This window comes from Microcebus murinus, chromosome 14 (genome assembly GCF_040939455.1).
Source record: "Microcebus murinus isolate Inina chromosome 14, M.murinus_Inina_mat1.0, whole genome shotgun sequence".
Lineage (NCBI taxonomy): Eukaryota > Metazoa > Chordata > Mammalia > Primates > Cheirogaleidae > Microcebus > Microcebus murinus.
In genome coordinates this window covers 81,833,222-81,855,183 of record NC_134117.1, presented here as the reverse complement: position 1 = coordinate 81,855,183, position 21,962 = coordinate 81,833,222, and the positions used below count along the sequence as shown (strand labels likewise).

Below are 21,962 nucleotides of genomic sequence, written 5' to 3'. Positions count from 1 at the left end.
TTCCCCCGGGCCAGGGCTGGGGCACAGCGCAAGGGGGAGGGGAGCCAGTGTATGGGGCGTCTCTCTCTGGGGATGTGTCCCATGGGTGGGGTGGGGTGGCGTGGTTTGTGGGGCGCTGAAGAAATCAGTCCCCTCCATCTCCTACCTCTGGAAAACGCCCAAGCCCGTGGAGAACCGCCGGCACCGCTTCGTGGGGGCCGGGACCCTCCTCTGTGTCCTCCTGTGGCCCGGTCCAAGGGGCCTGGGCCTGGCCGGGGCTGCATTGGACCCCGACCACCCTGGCGTGTGGACTCGCTAAAAATCGGCCATTAGATATTGGATTCCAGCTTCATTGAGGTCATTTCACTAATGAGTGCACCGGAAAGAGTTTCCTAATCCATCTGTGAGGGTGGCAACTGAAAGAGAATTTGAAAGCTGACAGAATAGGCGAGGGAAGGCATAGGAGATTTCCACACCCAGCAAGGAAGCCTTTCCCGAAATGGAAGAAAGAAACGAGCAAACAGAGACACCGGTAGCCCGCCCGGAAAAGAGTCTGCCCCCGAGAGAAAGCACCCTGACCAGGTTCACCCGTGGGTGGGTGGCGAGCTAGCGGCGTTCAGAAGAGCGAGGCCCGCAGTCTGTGCGGAAGACACCTGCACTCGGGTGTGTGTGGCGGCCCGATTCACAAGCAGCTCTAGATGTTAAACCAAGGAGAAGCCAGGGAGTTCCCAAGGCCCCAGGTGTCCTCAGCCCACGACTGGCTGCTGTGGGAATGCGAAGCCCGGCTCCTTGTCTCAGAGCGGGGTTCCCAGGAGGATCAGGCTGAAGCTGGGACTTGGCCTCAAAGTGTCCCCTCGCATGGCCACCCCCTTCCCCTTCCTGCTCCTCTACTCCTGGTGCCCCTCCATCCAGGGGCCAGACCTTAAAGAGTCACCGCAAGAGAATCCTGGTCCCAAAGGAGCCTTCTGGGGGACCGGTGCTGAGAGAGGTTGTGGGCATGGCCCGCTGGGGCTCTGCCCGACCCAGGGCTGAGAGATGCCACCTCCCAGCTCTGGGTCCCTGCAGGAAGTGTTGGCAAGCACAGGGCCAGTCCCCCAAAGGCCCAGGTGCAGGGAGCCCAGGCCAAGCAGCCTGTGGAAGAAGCCACTTGCCGTGCCACCCCGGGAACAGGACTGCAGGCCCCGGCCCTTCCCACCTCCTCCTCCTCCTCCTCCTCCCCCCCCCGCGCCCCCCCCCGGACATGGCACAGGGCTCAGAGACACCTCAGACTCTTGCTACCCAAGGTGCGAAGGGCATCAGTTGCTCCTCCAACCCCCCCCCGCCCAGCAGACCACGTTGTCCAGCCAGCCCCCGGGCCTCCCTGGGGTGCCCAGCACAAAAGTGCAGACACCCACCGGACCCTCAGTCTCAGCTTTCAGATGTTTTTGCCACTCTAAGGACCCGCAGGCCCGCTGGGCCTTCGGGCAGGACAGAGAGCCCCGGGATCCGACGTGGAGAGCTGCGTGTACGTACGTCCCCATCAGGAGGCGGTCCCCACCTCCGCGGCTCTCCCCTCGCGGGGAGCGGCAGCCCCAGCCGGCAGCCACAGGGCATCAGGGAAGACACCAGGCTGGGCCCCCCGCGGCACAGCGGGGGCACGTCCCCCGCACTCGACTTAGGGAAGGCTGCTGGAGACTGCTGCGGCCACCCTGCTGCCGGGTTTCTGGAGGGCTTCCTGGAAGCAGCCTCCACACCAAGCCCTTGGAAGGCCCAGGCGACGGAGGAGCCGGTCAGGCAGGGGCCGAGGACGGTGAGAGGCCGGGCGGGAAGGAGCATGTCAGGCAGGGGCAGAGGACGGTGACAGGCCGGGCGGGGAGGAGCCGGTCAGGCGGGGGCCCAGGACAGTGACGGGCCTGGCCGGGGAGGAGTGCGTCAGGCAGGGGCAGAGGAGACGGGCTGGGTAAGGGGTAGAGTGACAGTTAGGGCACAATTCACAATCGCAAAGACGTGGAAGCGACCCGAGTGCCCATCCATCCAGGAGTGCATTAATAAAATGTGGCGCGTGGACACCACGGAGTGCCATTCGGCTGTGAGGAGCAGCGGTGAGAGGGCGCCTCTCGTGTTCTCCTGGCCAGAGCTGGAACCCGTTCCAGTAAGCCAGGTATCCCAAGAATGGACACACGAGCACCACGTGAGCGCGCTCACCAGCAAATTGGTACGAACGGATGGACACCTAAGTGGACGGAGAGGAATCACCTTCATCGGGTGGGTGTCGGGCGGGTGGGGGGAGGCGATGGGCATCTACATCCATTAGGAATGGGGTGGGTGCGCACCGACTGGGGGATGGGCGCACTTGAAGCTCTGACCCCAGGGGGGAGGCTTGGAGAGGGCAACTGTACCCGACCTTAACACTGGTACCCCCACAATACGCTGGAACAACATGAGAGGTATATGAATGAGAACACAGGGGGGAGGGGTGCACGGGCAACACATGTCACCTGAATACTTGTACTCCCATCATCTGCTTGAAAAGAGAGAGAAAAGAAAATGCAATCATAGAGGTAAGAGACACTTTTTAAAAATCATGAATCCGAAGAGAAAAGTAAAAGGAGGCCTGTGGAGCAGGTCTGGGTGTGACTCCGGATCCCCCAACATCAGGTGCCACCACCAAAGATTCCTGCGTGGAGCCCATAGAACCCCCAAAAGCAACGGGACGAGTTCTGGTCACATACTCCCTCAAAATGACATCCTGGCCTTCTTCTGGAACTCCCTCCCCTCTCAGACTCTCAAGGTTTTCTCCAGCGTGTCTGTTCCCACAGAGCAGACCTTTGGTCTGAGACCTGACAGTGCAGATGCCACGCATGCTGCCGCGTGGCGGCGGTGTCGCGGCTTGGGACAAGAGGAGGCCCCACGGTGCGGGCTGAGGCGCCAGGCAGCGCGGCGGGCGCTGAGGGTTGGGGTCACCCCCACCCCGGGCCGCCGCCGCGCTCCCAGAAAGGGGACAGAACAAGAGGCAAAAAAAAAAAAAAAAAAAAAGAAGCAGCCTGTGGCCCCCGGTATTCCCAGGCAGTCTCCCATCCAAGTACTGACCGGGCCCGACCCTGCTTAGCTTCCGAGACCAGACGAGATCGGGGGCGTTCAGGGTGGTGTGGCCCTAGACGGCGGCGGAGGGCGCCCCTGCCCCGCTCAAGAAGCCGAGCCTCTCTGCGCTTTCCCGCCGCCGCCGCCGCCGCCTCCCGCCCCAGGCCCCGCGCCAGGCCGGGCCTGTTGAGTTCGCCGGCCGGGTCCCGTGGGCTCCCAGGGACGGGGGTGATGGGCGGGGCGGGGCGGGGGGCTGTCTCTCTATACACACACACACACACTCACACTCACTCACACTCACACAAGATGCGCCTCCACGGCTGGACTCGCCAAGGTGGAGCCCTCCCAGCCCCCCTCGTCTCCTCGCCCGGCCTCCTTCACCTACCCGCTGCCCACCCCCAGCGCGTCGCCGCCGCTGACGCTGACTGCGCACGCGCGCGCCCTTTGACCCCAGCCAGGGGCCGCCCTCCCCCACAACCCCTTTCAGCTGTGCCCCCCCTCGCCCTGTGGGTGGGCTGCCGCCTATTCCCCCGGGCCAGGGCTGGGGCACAGCGCAAGGGGGAGGGGAGCCAGTGTATGGGGCGTCTCTCTCTGGGGATGTGTCCCATGGGTGGGGTGGGGTGGCGTGGTTTGTGGGGCGCTGAAGAAATCAGTCCCCTCCATCTCCTACCTCTGGAAAACGCCCAAGCCCGTGGAGAACCGCCGGCACCGCTTCGTGGGGGCCGGGACCCTCCTCTGTGTCCTCCTGTGGCCCGGTCCAAGGGGCCTGGGCCTGGCCGGGGCTGCATTGGACCCCGACCACCCTGGCGTGTGGACTCGCTAAAAATCGGCCATTAGATATTGGATTCCAGCTTCATTGAGGTCATTTCACTAATGAGTGCACCGGAAAGAGTTTCCTAATCCATCTGTGAGGGTGGCAACTGAAAGAGAATTTGAAAGCTGACAGAATAGGCGAGGGAAGGCATAGGAGATTTCCACACCCAGCAAGGAAGCCTTTCCCGAAATGGAAGAAAGAAACGAGCAAACAGAGACACCGGTAGCCCGCCCGGAAAAGAGTCTGCCCCCGAGAGAAAGCACCCTGACCAGGTTCACCCGTGGGTGGGTGGCGAGCTAGCGGCGTTCAGAAGAGCGAGGCCCGCAGTCTGTGCGGAAGACACCTGCACTCGGGTGTGTGTGGCGGCCCGATTCACAAGCAGCTCTAGATGTTAAACCAAGGAGAAGCCAGGGAGTTCCCAAGGCCCCAGGTGTCCTCAGCCCACGACTGGCTGCTGTGGGAATGCGAAGCCCGGCTCCTTGTCTCAGAGCGGGGTTCCCAGGAGGATCAGGCTGAAGCTGGGACTTGGCCTCAAAGTGTCCCCTCGCATGGCCACCCCCTTCCCCTTCCTGCTCCTCTACTCCTGGTGCCCCTCCATCCAGGGGCCAGACCTTAAAGAGTCACCGCAAGAGAATCCTGGTCCCAAAGGAGCCTTCTGGGGGACCGGTGCTGAGAGAGGTTGTGGGCATGGCCCGCTGGGGCTCTGCCCGACCCAGGGCTGAGAGATGCCACCTCCCAGCTCTGGGTCCCTGCAGGAAGTGTTGGCAAGCACAGGGCCAGTCCCCCAAAGGCCCAGGTGCAGGGAGCCCAGGCCAAGCAGCCTGTGGAAGAAGCCACTTGCCGTGCCACCCCGGGAACAGGACTGCAGGCCCCGGCCCTTCCCACCTCCTCCTCCTCCTCCTCCTCCCCCCCCCGCGCCCCGCCCCCGGACATGGCACAGGGCTCAGAGACACCTCAGACTCTTGCTACCCAAGGTGCGAAGGGCATCAGTTGCTCCTCCAACCCCCCCCGCCCAGCAGACCACGTTGTCCAGCCAGCCCCCGGGCCTCCCTGGGGTGCCCAGCACAAAAGTGCAGACACCCACCGGACCCTCAGTCTCAGCTTTCGGATGTTTTTGCCACTCTAAGGACCCGCAGGCCCGCTGGGCCTTCGGGCAGGACAGAGAGCCCCGGGATCCGACGTGGAGAGCTGCGTGTACGTACGTCCCCATCAGGAGGCGGTCCCCACCTCCGCGGCTCTCCCCTCGCGGGGAGCGGCAGCCCCAGCCGGCAGCCGCAGGGCATCAGGGAAGACACCAGGCTGGGCCCCCCGCGGCACAGCGGGGGCACGTCCCCCGCACTCGACTTAGGGAAGGCTGCTGGAGACTGCTGCGGCCACCCTGCTGCCGGGTTTCTGGAGGGCTTCCTGGAAGCAGCCTCCACACCAAGCCCTTGGAAGGCCCAGGCGACGGAGGAGCCGGTCAGGCAGGGGCCGAGGACGGTGAGAGGCCGGGCGGGAAGGAGCATGTCAGGCAGGGGCAGAGGACGGTGACAGGCCGGGCGGGGAGGAGCCGGTCAGGCGGGGGCCCAGGACAGTGACGGGCCTGGCCGGGGAGGAGTGCGTCAGGCAGGGGCAGAGGAGACGGGCTGGGTAAGGGGTAGGGTGACAGTTAGGGCACAATTCACAATCGCAAAGACGTGGAAGCGACCCGAGTGCCCATCCATCCAGGAGTGCATTAATAAAATGTGGCGCGTGGACACCACGGAGTGCCATTCGGCTGTGAGGAGCAGCGGTGAGAGGGCGCCTCTCGTGTTCTCCTGGCCAGAGCTGGAACCCGTTCCAGTAAGCCAGGTATCCCAAGAATGGACACACGAGCACCACGTGAGCGCGCTCACCAGCAAATTGGTACGAACGGATGGACACCTAAGTGGACGGAGAGGAATCACCTTCATCGGGTGGGTGTCGGGCGGGTGGGGGGAGGCGATGGGCATCCACATCCATTAGGAATGGGGTGGGTGCGCACCGACTGGGGGATGGGCGCACTTGAAGCTCTGACCCCAGGGGGGAGGCTTGGAGAGGGCAACTGTACCCGACCTTAACACTGGTACCCCCACAATACGCTGGAACAACATGAGAGGTATATGAATGAGAACACAGGGGGGAGGGGTGCACGGGCAACACATGTCACCTGAATACTTGTACTCCCATCATCTGCTTGAAAAGAGAGAGAAAAGAAAATGCAATCATAGAGGTAAGAGACACTTTTTAAAAATCATGAATCCGAAGAGAAAAGTAAAAGGAGGCCTGTGGAGCAGGTCTGGGTGTGACTCCGGATCCCCCAACATCAGGTGCCACCACCAAAGATTCCTGCGTGGAGCCCATAGAACCCCCAAAAGCAACGGGACGAGTTCTGGTCACATACTCCCTCAAAATGACATCCTGGCCTTCTTCTGGAACTCCCTCCCCTCTCAGACTCTCAAGGTTTTCTCCAGCGTGTCTGTTCCCACAGAGCAGACCTTTGGTCTGAGACCTGACAGTCCAGATGCCACGCATGCTGCCGCGTGGCGGCGGTGTCGCGGCTTGGGACAAGAGGAGGCCCCACGGTGCGGGCTGAGGCGCCAGGCACCGCGGCGGGCGCTGAGGGTTGGGGTCACCCCCACCCCGGGCCGCCGCCGCGCTCCCAGAAAGGGGACAGAACAAGAGGCAAAAAAAAAAAAAAAAAAAAGAAGCAGCCTGTGGCCCCCGGTATTCCCAGGCGGTCTCCCATCCAAGTACTGACCGGGCCCGACCCTGCTTAGCTTCCGAGACCAGACGAGATCGGGGGGCGTTCAGGGTGGTGTGGCCCTAGACGGCGGCGGAGGGCGCCCCTGCCCCGCTCAAGAAGCCGAGCCTCTCTGCGCTTTCCCCCCGCCGCCGCCTCCCGCCCCAGGCCCCGCGCCGGGCCGGGCCTGTTGAGCTCGCCGGCCGGGTCCCGTGGGCTCCCAGGGACGGGGGTGATGGGCGGGGCGGGGCGGGGGGCTGTCTCTCTATACACACACACACACACTCACACTCACTCACACTCACACAAGATGCGCCTCCACGGCTGGACTCGCCAAGGTGGAGCCCTCCCAGCCCCCCTCGTCTCCTCGCCCGGCCTCCTTCACCTACCCGCTGCCCACCCCCAGCGCGTCGCCGCCGCTGACGCTGACTGCGCACGCGCGCGCCCTTTGACCCCAGCCAGGGGCCGCCCTCCCCCACAACCCCTTTCAGCTGTGCCCCCCCTCGCCCTGTGGGTGGGCTGCCGCCTATTCCCCCGGGCCAGGGCTGGGGCACAGCGCAAGGGGGAGGGGAGCCAGTGTATGGGGCGTCTCTCTCTGGGGATGTGTCCCATGGGTGGGGTGGGGTGGCGTGGTTTGTGGGGCGCTGAAGAAATCAGTCCCCTCCATCTCCTACCTCTGGAAAACGCCCAAGCCCCTGGAGAACCGCCGGCACCGCTTCGTGGGGGCCGGGACCCTCCTCTGTGTCCTCCTGTGGCCCGGTCCAAGGGGCCTGGGCCTGGCCGGGGCTGCATTGGACCCCGACCACCCTGGCGTGTGGACTCGCTAAAAATCGGCCATTTGATATTGGATTCCAGCTTCATTGAGGTCATTTCACTAATGAGTGCACCGGAAAGAGTTTCCTAATCCATCTGTGAGGGTGGCAACTGAAAGAGAATTTGAAAGCTGACAGAATAGGCGAGGGAAGGCATAGGAGATTTCCACACCCAGCAAGGAAGCCTTTCCCGAAATGGAAGAAAGAAACGAGCAAACAGAGACACCGGTAGCCCGCCCGGAAAAGAGTCTGCCCCCGAGAGAAAGCACCCTGACCAGGTTCACCCGTGGGTGGGTGGCGAGCTAGCGGCGTTCAGAAGAGCGAGGCCCGCAGTCTGTGCGGAAGACACCTGCACTCGGGTGTGTGTGGCGGCCCGATTCACAAGCAGCTCTAGATGTTAAACCAAGGAGAAGCCAGGGAGTTCCCAAGGCCCCAGGTGTCCTCAGCCCACGACTGGCTGCTGTGGGAATGCGAAGCCCGGCTCCTTGTCTCAGAGCGGGGTTCCCAGGAGGATCAGGCTGAAGCTGGGACTTGGCCTCAAAGTGTCCCCTCGCATGGCCACCCCCTTCCCCTTCCTGCTCCTCTACTCCTGGTGCCCCTCCATCCAGGGGCCAGACCTTAAAGAGTCACCGCAAGAGAATCCTGGTCCCAAAGGAGCCTTCTGGGGGACCGGTGCTGAGAGAGGTTGTGGGCATGGCCCGCTGGGGCTCTGCCCGACCCAGGGCTGAGAGATGCCACCTCCCAGCTCTGGGTCCCTGCAGGAAGTGTTGGCAAGCACAGGGCCAGTCCCCCAAAGGCCCAGGTACAGGGAGCCCAGGCCAAGCAGCCTGTGGAAGAAGCCACTTGCCGTGCCACCCCGGGAACAGGACTGCAGGCCCCGGCCCTTCCCACCTCCTCCTCCTCCTCCTCCTCCCCCCCCCGCGCCCCCCCCCGGACATGGCACAGGGCTCAGAGACACCTCAGACTCTTGCTACCCAAGGTGCAAAGGGCATCAGTTGCTCCTCCAAACCCCCCCCCCCCGCCCAGCAGACCACGTTGTCCAGCCAGCCCCCGGGCCTCCCTGGGGTGCCCAGCACAAAAGTGCAGACACCCACCGGACCCTCAGTCTCAGCTTTCGGATGTTTTTGCCACTCTAAGGACCCGCAGGCCCGCTGGGCCTTCGGGCAGGACAGAGAGCCCCGGGATCCGACGTGGAGAGCTGCGTGTACGTACGTCCCCATCAGGAGGCGGTCCCCACCTCCGCGGCTCTCCCCTCGCGGGGAGCGGCAGCCCCAGCCGGCAGCCGCAGGGCATCAGGGAAGACACCAGGCTGGGCCCCCCGCGGCACAGCGGGGGCACGTCCCCCGCACTCGACTTAGGGAAGGCTGCTGGAGACTGCTGCGGCCACCCTGCTGCCGGGTTTCTGGAGGGCTTCCTGGAAGCAGCCTCCACACCAAGCCCTTGGAAGGCCCAGGCGACGGAGGAGCCGGTCAGGCAGGGGCCGAGGACGGTGAGAGGCCGGGCGGGAAGGAGCATGTCAGGCAGGGGCAGAGGACGGTGACAGGCCGGGCGGGGAGGAGCCGGTCAGGCGGGGGCCCAGGACAGTGACGGGCCTGGCCGGGGAGGAGTGCGTCAGGCAGGGGCAGAGGAGACGGGCTGGGTAAGGGGTAGAGTGACAGTTAGGGCACAATTCACAATCGCAAAGACGTGGAAGCGACCCGAGTGCCCATCCATCCAGGAGTGCATTAATAAAATGTGGCGCGTTGACACCACGGAGTGCCATTCGGCTGTGAGGAGCAGCGGTGAGAGGGCGCCTCTCGTGTTCTCCTGGCCAGAGCTGGAACCCGTTCCAGTAAGCCAGGTATCCCAAGAATGGACACACGAGCACCACGTGAGCGCGCTCACCAGCAAATTGGTATGAACGGATGGACACCTAAGTGGACGGAGAGGAATCACCTTCATCGGGTGGGTGTCGGGCGGGTGGGGGGAGGCGATGGGCATCCACATCCATTAGGAATGGGGTGGGTGCGCACCGACTGGGGGATGGGCGCACTTGAAGCTCTGACCCCAGGGGGGAGGCTTGGAGAGGGCAACTGTACCCGACCTTAACACTGGTACCCCCACAATACGCTGGAACAACATGAGAGGTATATGAATGAGAACACAGGGGGGAGGGGTGCACGGGCAACACATGTCACCTGAATACTTGTACTCCCATCATCTGCTTGAAAAGAGAGAGAAAAGAAAATGCAATCATAGAGGTAAGAGACACTTTTTAAAAATCATGAATCCGAAGAGAAAAGTAAAAGGAGGCCTGTGGAGCAGGTCTGGGTGTGACTCCGGATCCCCCAACATCAGGTGCCACCACCAAAGATTCCTGCGTGGAGCCCATAGAACCCCCAAAAGCAACGGGACGAGTTCTGGTCACATACTCCCTCAAAATGACATCCTGGCCTTCTTCTGGAACTCCCTCCCCTCTCAGACTCTCAAGGTTTTCTCCAGCGTGTCGGTTCCCACAGAGCAGACCTTTGGTCTGAGACCTGACAGTCCAGATGCCACGCATGCTGCCGCGTGGCGGCGGTGTCGCGGCTTGGGACAAGAGGAGGCCCCACGGTGCGGGCTGGGGCGCCAGGCAGCGCGGCGGGCGCTGAGGGTTGGGGTCACCCCCACCCCGGGCCGCCGCCGCGCTCCCAGAAAGGGGACAGAACAAGAGGCAAAAAAAAAAAAAAAAAAGAAGCAGCCTGTGGCCCCCGGTATTCCCAGGCGGTCTCCCATCCAAGTACTGACCGGGCCCGACCCTGCTTAGCTTCCGAGACCACACGAGATCGGGGGCGTTCAGGGTGGTGTGGCCCTAGACGGCGGCGGAGGGCGCCCCTGCCCCGCTCAAGAAGCCGAGCCTCTCTGCGCTTTCCCGCCGCCGCCGCCGCCGCCGCCGCCGCCGCCTCCCGCCCCAGGCCCCGCGCCGGGCCGGGCCTGTTGAGTTCGCCGGCCGGGTCCCGTGGGCTCCCAGGGACGGGGGTGATGGGCGGGGCGGGGCGGGGGGCTGTCTCTCTATACACACACACACACACTCACACTCACTCACACTCACACAAGATGCGCCTCCACGGCTGGACTCGCCAAGGTGGAGCCCTCCCAGCCCCCCTCGTCTCCTCGCCCGGCCTCCTTCACCTACCCGCTGCCCACCCCCAGCGCGTCGCCGCCGCTGACGCTGACTGCGCACGCGCGCGCCCTTTGACCCCAGCCAGGGGCCGCCCTCCCCCACAACCCCTTTCAGCTGTGCCCCCCCTCGCCCTGTGGGTGGGCTGCCGCCTATTCCCCCGGGCCAGGGCTGGGGCACAGCGCAAGGGGGAGGGGAGCCAGTGTATGGGGCGTCTCTCTCTGGGGATGTGTCCCATGGGTGGGGTGGGGTGGCGTGGTTTGTGGGGCGCTGAAGAAATCAGTCCCCTCCATCTCCTACCTCTGGAAAACGCCCAAGCCCGTGGAGAACCGCCGGCACCGCTTCGTGGGGGCCGGGACCCTCCTCTGTGTCCTCCTGTGGCCCGGTCCAAGGGGCCTGGGCCTGGCCGGGGCTGCATTGGACCCCGACCACCCTGGCGTGTGGACTCGCTAAAAATCGGCCATTAGATATTGGATTCCAGCTTCATTGAGGTCATTTCACTAATGAGTGCACCGGAAAGAGTTTCCTAATCCATCTGTGAGGGTGGCAACTGAAAGAGAATTTGAAAGCTGACAGAATAGGCGAGGGAAGGCATAGGAGATTTCCACACCCAGCAAGGAAGCCTTTCCCGAAATGGAAGAAAGAAACGAGCAAACAGAGACACCGGTAGCCCGCCCGGAAAAGAGTCTGCCCCCGAGAGAAAGCACCCTGACCAGGTTCACCCGTGGGTGGGTGGCGAGCTAGCGGCGTTCAGAAGAGCGAGGCCCGCAGTCTGTGCGGAAGACACCTGCACTCGGGTGTGTGTGGCGGCCCGATTCACAAGCAGCTCTAGATGTTAAACCAAGGAGAAGCCAGGGAGTTCCCAAGGCCCCAGGTGTCCTCAGCCCACGACTGGCTGCTGTGGGAATGCGAAGCCCGGCTCCTTGTCTCAGAGCGGGGTTCCCAGGAGGATCAGGCTGAAGCTGGGACTTGGCCTCAAAGTGTCCCCTCGCATGGCCACCCCCTTCCCCTTCCTGCTCCTCTACTCCTGGTGCCCCTCCATCCAGGGGCCAGACCTTAAAGAGTCACCGCAAGAGAATCCTGGTCCCAAAGGAGCCTTCTGGGGGACCGGTGCTGAGAGAGGTTGTGGGCATGGCCCGCTGGGGCTCTGCCCGACCCAGGGCTGAGAGATGCCACCTCCCAGCTCTGGGTCCCTGCAGGAAGTGTTGGCAAGCACAGGGCCAGTCCCCCAAAGGCCCAGGTGCAGGGAGCCCAGGCCAAGCAGCCTGTGGAAGAAGCCACTTGCCGTGCCACCCCGGGAACAGGACTGCAGGCCCCGGCCCTTCCCACCTCCTCCTCCTCCTCCTCCTCCCCCCCCCCGTGCCCCCCCCCCGGACATGGCACAGGGCTCAGAGACACCTCAGACTCTTGCTACCCAAGGTGCGAAGGGCATCAGTTGCTCCTCCAACCCCCCCCCGCCCAGCAGACCACGTTGTCCAGCCAGCCCCCGGGCCTCCCTGGGGTGCCCAGCACAAAAGTGCAGACACCCACCGGACCCTCAGTCTCAGCTTTCAGATGTTTTTGCCACTCTAAGGACCCGCAGGCCCGCTGGGCCTTCGGGCAGGACAGAGAGCCCCGGGATCCGACGTGGAGAGCTGCGTGTACGTACGTCCCCATCAGGAGGCGGTCCCCACCTCCGCGGCTCTCCCCTCGCGGGGAGCGGCAGCCCCAGCCGGCAGCCGCAGGGCATCAGGGAAGACACCAGGCTGGGCCCCCCGCGGCACAGCGGGGGCACGTCCCCCGCACTCGACTTAGGGAAGGCTGCTGGAGACTGCTGCGGCCACCCTGCTGCCGGGTTTCTGGAGGGCTTCCTGGAAGCAGCCTCCACACCAAGCCCTTGGAAGGCCCAGGCGACGGAGGAGCCGGTCAGGCAGGGGCCGAGGACGGTGAGAGGCCGGGCGGGAAGGAGCATGTCAGGCAGGGGCAGAGGACGGTGACAGGCCGGGCGGGGAGGAGCCGGTCAGGCGGGGGCCCAGGACAGTGACGGGCCTGGCCGGGGAGGAGTGCGTCAGGCAGGGGCAGAGGAGACGGGCTGGGTAAGGGGTAGAGTGACAGTTAGGGCACAATTCACAATCGCAAAGACGTGGAAGCGACCCGAGTGCCCATCCATCCAGGAGTGCATTAATAAAATGTGGCGCGTGGACACCACGGAGTGCCATTCGGCTGTGAGGAGCAGCGGTGAGAGGGCGCCTCTCGTGTTCTCCTGGCCAGAGCTGGAACCCGTTCCAGTAAGCCAGGTATCCCAAGAATGGACACACGAGCACCACGTGAGCGCGCTCACCAGCAAATTGGTACGAACGGATGGACACCTAAGTGGACGGAGAGGAATCACCTTCATCGGGTGGGTGTCGGGCGGGTGGGGGGAGGCGATGGGCATCCACATCCATTAGGAATGGGGTGGGTGCGCACCGACTGGGGGATGGGCGCACTTGAAGCTCTGACCCCAGGGGGGAGGCTTGGAGAGGGCAACTGTACCCGACCTTAACACTGGTACCCCCACAATACGCTGGAACAACATGAGAGGTATATGAATGAGAACACAGGGGGGAGGGGTGCACGGGCAACACATGTCACCTGAATACTTGTACTCCCATCATCTGCTTGAAAAGAGAGAGAAAAGAAAATGCAATCATAGAGGTAAGAGACACTTTTTAAAAATCATGAATCCGAAGAGAAAAGTAAAAGGAGGCCTGTGGAGCAGGTCTGGGTGTGACTCCGGATCCCCCAACATCAGGTGCCACCACCAAAGATTCCTGCGTGGAGCCCATAGAACCCCCAAAAGCAACGGGACGAGTTCTGGTCACATACTCCCTCAAAATGACATCCTGGCCTTCTTCTGGAACTCCCTCCCCTCTCAGACTCTCAAGGTTTTCTCCAGCGTGTCTGTTCCCACAGAGCAGACCTTTGGTCTGAGACCTGACAGTCCAGATGCCACGCATGCTGCCGCGTGGCGGCGGTGTCGCGGCTTGGGACAAGAGGAGGCCCCACGGTGCGGGCTGAGGCGCCAGGCAGCGCGGCGGGCGCTGAGGGTTGGGGTCACCCCCACCCCGGGCCGCCGCCGCGCTCCCAGAAAGGGGACAGAACAAGAGGCAAAAAAAAAAAAAAAAAAAAAAGAAGCAGCCTGTGGCCCCCGGTATTCCCAGGCAGTCTCCCATCCAAGTACTGACCGGGCCCGACCCTGCTTAGCTTCCGAGACCAGACGAGATCGGGGGCGTTCAGGGTGGTGTGGCCCTAGACGGCGGCGGAGGGCGCCCCTGCCCCGCTCAAGAAGCCGAGCCTCTCTGCGCTTTCCCGCCGCCGCCGCCGCCGCCTCCCGCCCCAGGCCCCGCGCCAGGCCGGGCCTGTTGAGTTCGCCGGCCGGGTCCCGTGGGCTCCCAGGGACGGGGGTGATGGGCGGGGCGGGGCGGGGGGCTGTCTCTCTATACACACACACACACACTCACACTCACTCACACTCACACAAGATGCGCCTCCACGGCTGGACTCGCCAAGGTGGAGCCCTCCCAGCCCCCCTCGTCTCCTCGCCTGGCCTCCTTCACCTACCCGCTGCCCACCCCCAGCGCGTCGCCGCCGCTGACGCTGACTGCGCACGCGCGCGCCCTTTGACCCCAGCCAGGGGCCGCCCTCCCCCACAACCCCTTTCAGCTGTGCCCCCCCTCGCCCTGTGGGTGGGCTGCCGCCTATTCCCCCGGGCCAGGGCTGGGGCACAGCGCAAGGGGGAGGGGAGCCAGTGTATGGGGCGTCTCTCTCTGGGGATGTGTCCCATGGGTGGGGTGGGGTGGCGTGGTTTGTGGGGCGCTGAAGAAATCAGTCCCCTCCATCTCCTACCTCTGGAAAACGCCCAAGCCCCTGGAGAACCGCCGGCACCGCTTCGTGGGGGCCGGGACCCTCCTCTGTGTCCTCCTGTGGCCCGGTCCAAGGGGCCTGGGCCTGGCCGGGGCTGCATTGGACCCCGACCACCCTGGCGTGTGGACTCGCTAAAAATCGGCCATTAGATATTGGATTCCAGCTTCATTGAGGTCATTTCACTAATGAGTGCACCGGAAAGAGTTTCCTAATCCATCTGTGAGGGTGGCAACTGAAAGAGAATTTGAAAGCTGACAGAATAGGCGAGGGAAGGCATAGGAGATTTCCACACCCAGCAAGGAAGCCTTTCCCGAAATGGAAGAAAGAAACGAGCAAACAGAGACACCGGTAGCCCGCCCGGAAAAGAGTCTGCCCCCGAGAGAAAGCACCCTGACCAGGTTCACCCGTGGGTGGGTGGCGAGCTAGCGGCGTTCAGAAGAGCGAGGCCCGCAGTCTGTGCGGAAGACACCTGCGCTCGGGTGTGTGTGGCGGCCCGATTCACAAGCAGCTCTAGATGTTAAACCAAGGAGAAGCCAGGGAGTTCCCAAGGCCCCAGGTGTCCTCAGCCCACGACTGGCTGCTGTGGGAATGCGAAGCCCGGCTCCTTGTCTCAGAGCGGGGTTCCCAGGAGGATCAGGCTGAAGCTGGGACTTGGCCTCAAAGTGTCCCCTCGCATGGCCACCCCCTTCCCCTTCCTGCTCCTCTACTCCTGGTGCCCCTCCATCCAGGGGCCAGACCTTAAAGAGTCACCGCAAGAGAATCCTGGTCCCAAAGGAGCCTTCTGGGGGACCGGTGCTGAGAGAGGTTGTGGGCATGGCCCGCTGGGGCTCTGCCCGACCCAGGGCTGAGAGATGCCACCTCCCAGCTCTGGGTCCCTGCAGGAAGTGTTGGCAAGCACAGGGCCAGTCCCCCAAAGGCCCAGGTGCAGGGAGCCCAGGCCAAGCAGCCTGTGGAAGAAGCCACTTGCCGTGCCACCCCGGGAACAGGACTGCAGGCCCCGGCCCTTCCCACCTCCTCCTCCTCCTCCTCCTCCCCCCCCGCGCCCCGCCCCCGGACATGGCACAGGGCTCAGAGACACCTCAGACTCTTGCTACCCAAGGTGCGAAGGGCATCAGTTGCTCCTCCAACCCCCCCCGCCCAGCAGACCACGTTGTCCAGCCAGCCCCCGGGCCTCCCTGGGGTGCCCAGCACAAAAGTGCAGACACCCACCGGACCCTCAGTCTCAGCTTTCGGATGTTTTTGCCACTCTAAGGACCCGCAGGCCCGCTGGGCCTTCGGGCAGGACAGAGAGCCCCGGGATCCGACGTGGAGAGCTGCGTGTACGTACGTCCCCATCAGGAGGCGGTCCCCACCTCCGCGGCTCTCCCCTCGCGGGGAGCGGCAGCCCCAGCCCGCAGCCGCAGGGCATCAGGGAAGACACCAGGCTGGGCCCCCCGCGGCACAGCGGGGGCACGTCCCCCGCACTCGACTTAGGGAAGGCTGCTGGAGACTGCTGCGGCCACCCTGCTGCCGGGTTTCTGGAGGGCTTCCTGGAAGCAGCCTCCACACCAAGCCCTTGGAAGGCCCAGGCGACGGAGGAGCCGGTCAGGCAGGGGCCGAGGACGGTGAGAGGCCGGGCGGGAAGGAGCATGTCAGGCAGGGGCAGAGGACGGTGACAGGCCGGGCGGGGAGGAGCCGGTCAGGCGGGGGCCCAGGACAGTGACGGGCCTGGCCGGGGAGGAGTGCGTCAGGCAGGGGCAGAGGAGACGGGCTGGGTAAGGGGTAGAGTGACAGTTAGGGCACAATTCACAATCGCAAAGACGTGGAAGCGACCCGAGTGCCCATCCATCCAGGAGTGCATTAATAAAATGTGGCGCGTGGACACCACGGAGTGCCATTCGGCTGTGAGGAGCAGCGGTGAGAGGGCGCCTCTCGTGTTCTCCTGGCCAGAGCTGGAACCCGTTCCAGTAAGCCAGGTATCCCAAGAATGGACACACGAGCACCACGTGAGCGCGCTCACCAGCAAATTGGTACGAACGGATGGACACCTAAGTGGACGGAGAGGAATCACCTTCATCGGGTGGGTGTCGGGCGGGTGGGGGGAGGCGATGGGCATCCACATCCATTAGGAATGGGGTGGGTGCGCACCGACTGGGGGATGGGCGCACTTGAAGCTCTGACCCCAGGGGGGAGGCTTGGAGAGGGCAACTGTACCCGACCTTAACACTGGTACCCCCACAATACGCTGGAACAACATGAGAGGTATATGAATGAGAACACAGGGGGGAGGGGTGCACGGGCAACACATGTCACCTGAATACTTGTACTCCCATCATCTGCTTGAAAAGAGAGAGAAAAGAAAATGCAATCATAGAGGTAAGAGACACTTTTTAAAAATCATGAATCCGAAGAGAAAAGTAAAAGGAGGCCTGTGGAGCAGGTCTGGGTGTGACTCCGGATCCCCCAACATCAGGTGCCACCACCAAAGATTCCTGCGTGGAGCCCATAGAACCCCCAAAAGCAACGGGACGAGTTCTGGTCACATACTCCCTCAAAATGACATCCTGGCCTTCTTCTGGAACTCCCTCCCCTCTCAGACTCTCAAGGTTTTCTCCAGCGTGTCTGTTCCCACAGAGCAGACCTTTGGTCTGAGACCTGACAGTCCAGATGCCACGCATGCTGCCGCGTGGCGGCGGTGTCGCGGCTTGGGACAAGAGGAGGCCCCACGGTGCGGGCTGAGGCGCCAGGCACCGCGGCGGGCGCTGAGGGTTGGGGTCACCCCCACCCCGGGCCGCCGCCGCGCTCCCAGAAAGGGGACAGAACAAGAGGCAAAAAAAAAAAAAAAAAAAAAGAAGCAGCCTGTGGCCCCCGGTATTCCCAGGCGGTCTCCCATCCAAGTACTGACCGGGCCCGACCCTGCTTAGCTTCCGAGACCAGACGAGATCGGGGGGCGTTCAGGGTGGTGTGGCCCTAGACGGCGGCGGAGGGCGCCCCTGCCCCGCTCAAGAAGCCGAGCCTCTCTGCGCTTTCCCCCCGCCGCCGCCGCCGCCGCCGCCGCCGCCGCCGCCGCCGCCTCCCGCCCCAGGCCCCGCGCCGGGCCGGGCCTGTTGAGCTCGCCGGCCGGGTCCCGTGGGCTCCCAGGGACGGGGGTGATGGGCGGGGCGGGGCGGGGGGCTGTCTCTCTCTACACACACACACACACTCACACTCACTCACACTCACACAAGATGCGCCTCCACGGCTGGACTCGCCAAGGTGGAGCCCTCCCAGCCCCCCTCGTCTCCTCGCCCGGCCTCCTTCACCTACCCGCTGCCCACCCCCAGCGCGTCGCCGCCGCTGACGCTGACTGCGCACGCGCGCGCCCTTTGACCCCAGCCAGGGGCCGCCCTCCCCCACAACCCCTTTCAGCTGTGCCCCCCCTCGCCCTGTGGGTGGGCTGCCGCCTATTCCCCCGGGCCAGGGCTGGGGCACAGCGCAAGGGGGAGGGGAGCCAGTGTATGGGGCGTCTCTCTCTGGGGATGTGTCCCATGGGTGGGGTGGGGTGGCGTGGTTTGTGGGGCGCTGAAGAAATCAGTCCCCTCCATCTCCTACCTCTGGAAAACGCCCAAGCCCCTGGAGAACCGCCGGCACCGCTTCGTGGGGGCCGGGACCCTCCTCTGTGTCCTCCTGTGGCCCGGTCCAAGGGGCCTGGGCCTGGCCGGGGCTGCATTGGACCCCGACCACCCTGGCGTGTGGACTCGCTAAAAATCGGCCATTTGATATTGGATTCCAGCTTCATTGAGGTCATTTCACTAATGAGTGCACCGGAAAGAGTTTCCTAATCCATCTGTGAGGGTGGCAACTGAAAGAGAATTTGAAAGCTGACAGAATAGGCGAGGGAAGGCATAGGAGATTTCCACACCCAGCAAGGAAGCCTTTCCCGAAATGGAAGAAAGAAACGAGCAAACAGAGACACCGGTAGCCCGCCCGGAAAAGAGTCTGCCCCCGAGAGAAAGCACCCTGACCAGGTTCACCCGTGGGTGGGTGGCGAGCTAGCGGCGTTCAGAAGAGCGAGGCCCGCAGTCTGTGCGGAAGACACCTGCACTCGGGTGTGTGTGGCGGCCCGATTCACAAGCAGCTCTAGATGTTAAACCAAGGAGAAGCCAGGGAGTTCCCAAGGCCCCAGGTGTCCTCAGCCCACGACTGGCTGCTGTGGGAATGCGAAGCCCGGCTCCTTGTCTCAGAGCGGGGTTCCCAGGAGGATCAGGCTGAAGCTGGGACTTGGCCTCAAAGTGTCCCCTCGCATGGCCACCCCCTTCCCCTTCCTGCTCCTCTACTCCTGGTGCCCCTCCATCCAGGGGCCAGACCTTAAAGAGTCACCGCAAGAGAATCCTGGTCCCAAAGGAGCCTTCTGGGGCACCGGTGCTGAGAGAGGTTGTGGGCATGGCCCGCTGGGGCTCTGCCCGACCCAGGGCTGAGAGATGCCACCTCCCAGCTCTGGGTCCCTGCAGGAAGTGTTGGCAAGCACAGGGCCAGTCCCCCAAAGGCCCAGGTGCAGGGAGCCCAGGCCAAGCAGCCTGTGGAAGAAGCCACTTGCCGTGCCACCCCGGGAACAGGACTGCAGGCCCCGGCCCTTCCCACCTCCTCCTCCTCCTCCTCCTCCCCCCCCCGCGCCCCCCCCGGACATGGCACAGGGCTCAGAGACACCTCAGACTCTTGCTACCCAAGGTGCAAAGGGCATCAGTTGCTCCTCCAAACCCCCCCCCCGCCCAGCAGACCACGTTGTCCAGCCAGCCCCCGGGCCTCCCTGGGGTGCCCAGCACAAAAGTGCAGACACCCACCGGACCCTCAGTCTCAGCTTTCGGATGTTTTTGCCACTCTAAGGACCCGCAGGCCCGCTGGGCCTTCGGGCAGGACAGAGAGCCCCGGGATCCGACGTGGAGAGCTGCGTGTACGTACGTCCCCATCAGGAGGCGGTCCCCACCTCCGCGGCTCTCCCCTCGCGGGGAGCGGCAGCCCCAGCCGGCAGCCGCAGGGCCTCAGGGAAGATACCAGGCTGGGCCCCCCGCGGCACAGCGAGGGCACGTCCCCCGCACTCGACTTAGGGAAGGCTGCTGGAGACTGCTGCGGCCACCCTGCTGCCGGGTTTCTGGAGGGCTTCCTGGAAGCAGCCTCCACACCAAGCCCTTGGAAGGCCCAGGCGACGGAGGAGCCGGTCAGGCAGGGGCCGAGGACGGTGAGAGGCCGGGCGGGAAGGAGCATGTCAGGCAGGGGCAGAGGACGGTGACAGGCCGGGCGGGGAGGAGCCGGTCAGGCGGGGGCCCAGGACAGTGACGGGCCTGGCCGGGGAGGAGTGCGTCAGGCAGGGGCAGAGGAGACGGGCTGGGTAAGGGGTAGAGTGACAGTTAGGGCACAATTCACAATCGCAAAGACGTGGAAGCGACCCGAGTGCCCATCCATCCAGGAGTGCATTAATAAAATGTGGCGCGTGGACACCACGGAGTGCCATTCGGCTGTGAGGAGCAGCGGTGAGAGGGCGCCTCTCGTGTTCTCCTGGCCAGAGCTGGAACCCGTTCCAGTAAGCCAGGTATCCCAAGAATGGACACACGAGCACCACGTGAGCGCGCACACCAGCAAATTGGTACGAACGGATGGACACCTAAGTGGACGGAGAGGAATCACCTTCATCGGGTGGGTGTCGGGCGGGTGGGGGGAGGCGATGGGCATCCACATCCATTAGGAATGGGGTGGGTGCGCACCGACTGGGGGATGGGCGCACTTGAAGCTCTGACCCCAGGGGGGAGGCTTGGAGAGGGCAACTGTACCCGACCTTAACACTGGTACCCCCACAATACGCTGGAACAACATGAGAGGTATATGAATGAGAACACAGGGGGGAGGGGTGCACGGGCAACACATGTCACCTGAATACTTGTACTCCCATCATCTGCTTGAAAAGAGAGAGAAAAGAAAATGCAATCATAGAGGTAAGAGACACTTTTTAAAAATCATGAATCCGAAGAGAAAAGTAAAAGGAGGCCTGTGGAGCAGGTCTGGGTGTGACTCCGGATCCCCCAACATCAGGTGCCACCACCAAAGATTCCTGCGTGGAGCCCATAGAACCCCCAAAAGCAACGGGACGAGTTCTGGTCACATACTCCCTCAAAATGACATCCTGGCCTTCTTCTGGAACTCCCTCCCCTCTCAGACTCTCAAGGTTTTCTCCAGCGTGTCTGTTCCCACAGAGCAGACCTTTGGTCTGAGACCTGACAGTCCAGATGCCACGCATGCTGCCGCGTGGCGGCGGTGTCGCGGCTTGGGACAAGAGGAGGCCCCACGGTGCGGGCTGAGGCGCCAGGCAGCGCGGCGGGCGCTGAGGGTTGGGGTCACCCCCACCCCGGGCCGCCGCCGCGCTCCCAGAAAGGGGACAGAACAAGAGGCAAAAAAAAAAAAAAAAAAAAAAAGAAGCAGCCTGTGGCCCCCGGTATTCCCAGGCAGTCTCCCATCCAACTACTGACCGGGCCCGACCCTGCTTAGCTTCCGAGACCAGACGAGATCGGGGGCGTTCAGGGTGGTGTGGCCCTAGACGGCGGCGGAGGGCGCCCCTGCCCCGCTCAAGAAGCCGAGCCTCTCTGCGCTTTCCCGCCGCCGCCGCCGCCGCCGCCGCCGCCGCCTCCCGCCCCAGGCCCCGCGCCGGGCCGGGCCTGTTGAGTTCGCCGGCCGGGTCCCGTGGGCTCCCAGGGACGGGGGTGATGGGCGGGGCGGGGCGGGGGGCTGTCTCTCTATACACACACACACACACTCACACTCACTCACACTCACACAAGATGCGCCTCCACGGCTGGACTCGCCAAGGTGGAGCCCTCCCAGCCCCCCTCGTCTCCTCGCCCGGCCTCCTTCACCTACCCGCTGCCCACCCCCAGCGCGTCGCCGCCGCTGACGCTGACTGCGCACGCGCGCGCCCTTTGACCCCAGCCAGGGGCCGCCCTCCCCCACAACCCCTTTCAGCTGTGCCCCCCCTCGCCCTGTGGGTGGGCTGCCGCCTATTCCCCCGGGCCAGGGCTGGGGCACAGCGCAAGGGGGAGGGGAGCCAGTGTATGGGGCGTCTCTCTCTGGGGATGTGTCCCATGGGTGGGGTGGGGTGGCGTGGTTTGTGGGGCGCTGAAGAAATCAGTCCCCTCCATCTCCTACCTCTGGAAAACGCCCAAGCCCGTGGAGAACCGCCGGCACCGCTTCGTGGGGGCCGGGACCCTCCTCTGTGTCCTCCTGTGGCCCGGTCCAAGGGGCCTGGGCCTGGCCGGGGCTGCATTGGACCCCGACCACCCTGGCGTGTGGACTCGCTAAAAATCGGCCATTAGATATTGGATTCCAGCTTCATTGAGGTCATTTCACTAATGAGTGCACCGGAAAGAGTTTCCTAATCCATCTGTGAGGGTGGCAACTGAAAGAGAATTTGAAAGCTGACAGAATAGGCGAGGGAAGGCATAGGAGATTTCCACACCCAGCAAGGAAGCCTTTCCCGAAATGGAAGAAAGAAACGAGCAAACAGAGACACCGGTAGCCCGCCCGGAAAAG

At 63.8% G+C, this 21,962-nt stretch overlaps 6 pseudogenes; all 6 read right to left on the bottom strand.

Annotated features, from left to right (window-relative positions):
• Positions 1-2,999: 2,999 nt before the first annotated feature.
• Positions 3,000-3,118, bottom strand: LOC142876186 (uncharacterized; annotated as a pseudogene).
• A 3,444-nt stretch (positions 3,119-6,562) lies between these two features.
• On the bottom strand, positions 6,563-6,682 carry LOC142876248 (uncharacterized; annotated as a pseudogene).
• A 3,440-nt stretch (positions 6,683-10,122) lies between these two features.
• LOC142876022 (uncharacterized) lies at positions 10,123-10,241 on the bottom strand (annotated as a pseudogene).
• Positions 10,242-13,701: 3,460 nt separating this feature from the next.
• Positions 13,702-13,820, bottom strand: LOC142876184 (uncharacterized; annotated as a pseudogene).
• A 3,444-nt stretch (positions 13,821-17,264) lies between these two features.
• On the bottom strand, positions 17,265-17,384 carry LOC142876247 (uncharacterized; annotated as a pseudogene).
• A 3,472-nt stretch (positions 17,385-20,856) lies between these two features.
• LOC142876289 (uncharacterized) lies at positions 20,857-20,975 on the bottom strand (annotated as a pseudogene).
• Between the last annotated feature and the right edge of the window lie 987 nt (positions 20,976-21,962).